Source organism: Schistocerca americana, unplaced genomic scaffold (assembly GCF_021461395.2).
Source record: "Schistocerca americana isolate TAMUIC-IGC-003095 unplaced genomic scaffold, iqSchAmer2.1 HiC_scaffold_177, whole genome shotgun sequence".
NCBI lineage: Eukaryota > Metazoa > Arthropoda > Insecta > Orthoptera > Acrididae > Schistocerca > Schistocerca americana.
This window is the reverse complement of record NW_025725864.1, coordinates 206,422-211,421: the sequence shown is the minus strand read 5'-3', so window position 1 is coordinate 211,421 and position 5,000 is coordinate 206,422. Positions and strand designations below refer to the sequence as shown.

The following is a 5,000-nucleotide window of genomic DNA, read 5'->3' as shown; positions in this document are numbered from 1 at the left end:
TAACCTATATTGTACCTTAACCTAACCCATATTGTACCTTAACCTAACCCATATTGTACCTTAACCTAACCTATATTGGGCCTTAACCTAACCTATATTGGGCCTTAACCTAACCTATATTGGGCCTTAACCTAACCTATATTGGGCCTTAACGTAACCCACGTTGCGCCTTAACGTAACCCACGTTGCGCCTTAACGTAACCCACGTTGCGCCTTAACGTAACCCACGTTGCGCCTTAACGTAACCCACGTTGCGCCTTAACCTAACCCATATTGCGCCTTAACCTAACCCATATTGCGCCTTAACCTAACCCATATTGCGCCTTAACCTAACCCATATTGTACCTTAACCTAACCTATATTGTACCTTAACCTAACCTATATTGTACCTTAACCTAACCTATATTGGGCCTTAACCTAACCTATATTGGGCCTTAACCTAACCTATATTGGGCCTTAACCTAACCTATATTGGGCCTTAACCTAACCTATATTGGGCCTTAACGTAACCCACGTTGCGCCTTAACGTAACCCACGTTGCGCCTTAACGTAACCCACGTTGCGCCTTAACGTAACCCACGTTGCGCCTTAACGTAACCCACGTTGCGCCTTAACGTAACCCACGTTGCGCCTTAACCTAACCCATATTGCGCCTTAACCTAACCCATATTGCGCCTTACCCTAACCCATATTGCGCCTTAACCTAACCCATATGGTGCCTTAACCTAACCTATATTGTACCTTAACCTAACCCATATTGTACCTTAACCTAACCTATATTGTACCTTAACCTAACCTATATTGTACCTTAACCTAACCTATATTGTACCTTAACCTAACCCATATTGCGCCTTAACCTAACCCATATTGCGCCTTAACCTAACCCATATTGCGCCTTAACCTAACCCATATTGCGCCTTAACCTAACCCATATTGCGCCTTAACCTAACCCATATTGCGCCTTAACCTAACCCATATTGCGCCTTAACCTAACCCATATTGCGCCTTAACCTAACCCATATTGCGCCTTAACCTAACCCATATTGTACCTTAACCTAACCTATATTGTACCTTAACCTAACCTATATTGTACCTTAACCTAACCTATATTGTACCTTAACCTAACCTATATTGGGCCTTAACCTAACCTATATTGGGCCTTAACCTAACCTATATTGGGCCTTAACCTAACCTATATTGGGCCTTAACCTAACCTATATTGGGCCTTAACGTAACCCACGTTGCGCCTTAACGTAACCCACGTTGCGCCTTAACGTAACCCACGTTGCGCCTTAACGTAACCCACGTTGCGCCTTAACGTAACCCACGTTGCGCCTTAACGTAACCCACGTTGCGCCTTAACGTAACCCACGTTGCGCCTTAACCCAACACACGTTGCGCCTTAACCCAACACACGTTGGGCCTTAACCCAACACACGTTGGGCCTTAACCCAACACACGTTGGGCCTTAACCCAACACACGTTGGGCCTTAACCCAACACACGTTGGGCCTTAACCCAACACACGTTGGGCCTTAACCCAACACACGTTGGGCCTTAACCCAACACACGTTGGGCCTTAACCCAACACACGTTGGGCCTTAACCCAACACACGTTGGGCCTTAACCCAACACACGTTGGGCCTTAACCCAACACACGTTGGGCCTTAACCCAACACACGTTGGGCCTTAACCCAACACACGTTGGGCCTTAACCCAACACACGTTGGGCCTTAACCCAACACACGTTGGGCCTTAACCCAACACACGTTGGGCCTTAACCCAACACACGTTGGGCCTTAACCCAACACACGTTGGGCCTTAACCCAACACACGTTGGGCCTTAACCTGCTCTGTAATTGTCATACGACGCGTTAAATTAGTGTGGTGTTGCCTAACTGCAACCCCCGCAATATAGTTTGCTACTCGCACTGCCTGGTCCCCAGAGTATCGCTTCATGTTAAACACCTTGCAGCTATACACTGTAATGCGGATGGCAGCAGGACGTACATGCTCAATGCCCTTCGCAGTTGTTCATTGGCATTTGCATGGCGAAGCACAGCCTACGTTGTGGTACGGCGTGTGTCAACTGTCCGCTGATGTTGTACGTCCAAATCACTATAGGTAGGATATGGGGGAAGATGAGGTAGGTTGTTTTATTAGGTGGTATGGGGGTAAGTGTAATAGTTAGGAGAATTATTAGGAGTTAATGTAGGGAATTTGTGGGGGGGGGATAGATAGTAGGGGAGGGAGAAAGTTTTTGTGAGGGTTGGATGTGGTTGAAGGGGTGGGAGTGTATGATGTGAAGGAATTGAATAGATTATTATTATTAAGACGTAGTCGTCTCTTCTCACACACCGTGATAGCATGGTGCACTGCGTTCCACATCTGCGACATGCGACAGAGGCCGGTTGACAGTCGTTCGCGCAATGGACATCGCATACGTACGGGGGCCACCTTCCACGTGTTCGCGAAGCGTGCACATGTTGTTGCGTGTATGTGGGCAGACATAGTGTGTCGTGACACCTGACACAGGCATGCAACAATCGTTGAATTTGCAAATGGCGATGGACGTCTACGTTTGCTGGTGACGTTACGCAAATGAACAACTGGTAAACGGTTGTGGTGCGGTTGTTCTCGCTAGAGGTGAATCAGTGATGGCGACGATCGGTTGAGCTACCAACCGGTTGTTTCAGCGATACCCACCATGCCCACGAACGTGAATGGCATGTGGGTGTGAAGCGATACGCGGCGGTGGCTGGTGGGACCGTCCCCGGCCGGTGAGGGGGGGCCTCCCGGCGTGCTGGCCGCGCGGTGCGTGGGCGCACGCGCTACAGCCGGCTGGTGGGGGCGGCCAGTGGCAGGCGCGCCGGCCGACGGAGGCGGCAGGCGGCGCAGCTGCGCGCCGGCGCACCCTGCACGCGGCGCCGTGCGGCCAAAGTAGGTCCTCGCGGGCCCGGTGCGAAGCGCGGTGGACATCTGCAGTGTGCTGGTCCGATTGAGGACTGTGTGCGCTGAGGATGCGCCGCCGCCCGGCGCTCGGCGCCGCGACGCCGTCTGCTGCTCGGTCGCCTCTGCGGTTCTCGCAGGTGGTTTGTATCGCAGCTGTGCGGACGTGTTGGCGCGTGCGCTGTGCTGGGAGAGTTCGCTTCGGCACCCAAGTGGGGCTTTTGTCCTTCTGTGGCGCTGGCGTTGGAGCTGCCGGCCACCGTAGGTGGCGCGTGTTGTCTCCCGCCGGCAATGCCACGACAGCACGCTCCCGGGCCTCTGTCGGCAGCGGCAAGCTCAGTTGGGAGCACGGGTGGTCGCACCTAAAGCGTCTACTCGCCAAACTCCGGGCGATTGCGCCTCTCTCGAACCCGACCAAGTACTTAGGACGGCGCTGCGCGCCGCCGGGACCTGAGAGGGTTTCGAGGTGTATTGTGCAGGGGAGCTCAGCCTCCTCCTGTTTGCAGAATAATTGAGCGGACGCTTGCGTGTTCGCGCGGGCCCCCGGGACACACTCCCGGGCGGCCGGCTGCTCAGCTCTAGTTGACGCAGCTCCTGGTTGATCCTGCCAGTAGTCATATGCTTGTCTCAAAGATTAAGCCATGCATGTCTCAGTACAAGCCGCATTAAGGTGAAACCGCGAATGGCTCATTAAATCAGTTATGGTTCCTTAGATCGTACCCACGTTACTTGGATAACTGTGGTAATTCTAGAGCTAATACATGCAAACAGAGTCCCGACCAGAGATGGAAGGGACGCTTTTATTAGATCAAAACCAATCGGTCGGCTCGTCCGGTCCGTTTGCCTTGGTGACTCTGAATAACTTTGGGCTGATCGCACGGTCCTCGTACCGGCGACGCATCTTTCAAATGTCTGCCTTATCAACTGTCGATGGTAGGTTCTGCGCCTACCATGGTTGTAACGGGTAACGGGGAATCAGGGTTCGATTCCGGAGAGGGAGCCTGAGAAACGGCTACCACATCCAAGGAAGGCAGCAGGCGCGCAAATTACCCACTCCCGGCACGGGGAGGTAGTGACGAAAAATAACGATACGGGACTCATCCGAGGCCCCGTAATCGGAATGAGTACACTTTAAATCCTTTAACGAGTATCTATTGGAGGGCAAGTCTGGTGCCAGCAGCCGCGGTAATTCCAGCTCCAATAGCGTATATTAAAGTTGTTGCGGTTAAAAAGCTCGTAGTTGGATTTGTGTCCCACGCTGTTGGTTCACCGCCCGTCGGTGTTTAACTGGCATGTATCGTGGGACGTCCTGCCGGTGGGGCGAGCTGAAGGCGTGCGACGCGCCTCGTGCGTGCTCGTGCGTCCCGAGGCGGACCCCGTTGCAATCCTACCAGGGTGCTCTTGAGTGAGTGTCTCGGTGGGCCGGCACGTTTACTTTGAACAAATTAGAGTGCTTAAAGCAGGCAAGCCCGCCTGAATACTGTGTGCATGGAATAATGGAATAGGACCTCGGTTCTATTTTGTTGGTTTTCGGAACCCGAGGTAATGATTAATAGGGACAGGCGGGGGCATTCGTATTGCGACGTTAGAGGTGAAATTCTTGGATCGTCGCAAGACGAACAGAAGCGAAAGCATTTGCCAAGTATGTTTTCATTAATCAAGAACGAAAGTTAGAGGTTCGAAGGCGATCAGATACCGCCCTAGTTCTAACCATAAACGATGCCAGCCAGCGATCCGCCGCAGTTCCTCCGATGACTCGGCGGGCAGCCTCCGGGAAACCAAAGCTTTTGGGTTCCGGGGGAAGTATGGTTGCAAAGCTGAAACTTAAAGGAATTGACGGAAGGGCACCACCAGGAGTGGAGCCTGCGGCTTAATTTGACTCAACACGGGAAACCTCACCAGGCCCGGACACCGGAAGGATTGACAGATTGATAGCTCTTTCTTGATTCGGTGGGTGGTGGTGCATGGCCGTTCTTAGTTGGTGGAGCGATTTGTCTGGTTAATTCCGATAACGAACGAGACTCTAGCCTGCTAACTAGTCGCGTGACATCC

At 52.3% G+C, this 5,000-nt stretch overlaps 1 non-coding gene across 1 annotated transcript in view; it reads left to right on the top strand.

Annotated features, from left to right (window-relative positions):
• The first annotated feature begins 3,539 nt into the window (after positions 1 to 3,539).
• The window catches only part of LOC124571647, a 1,910-nt gene continuing 449 nt past the window's right edge, over positions 3,540 to 5,000 (top strand). The window contains exon 1 of the ribosomal RNA XR_006971964.1: positions 3,540 to 5,000. This exon is cut by the window's right edge and continues 449 nt beyond it. This is a non-coding gene — a ribosomal RNA (small subunit ribosomal RNA).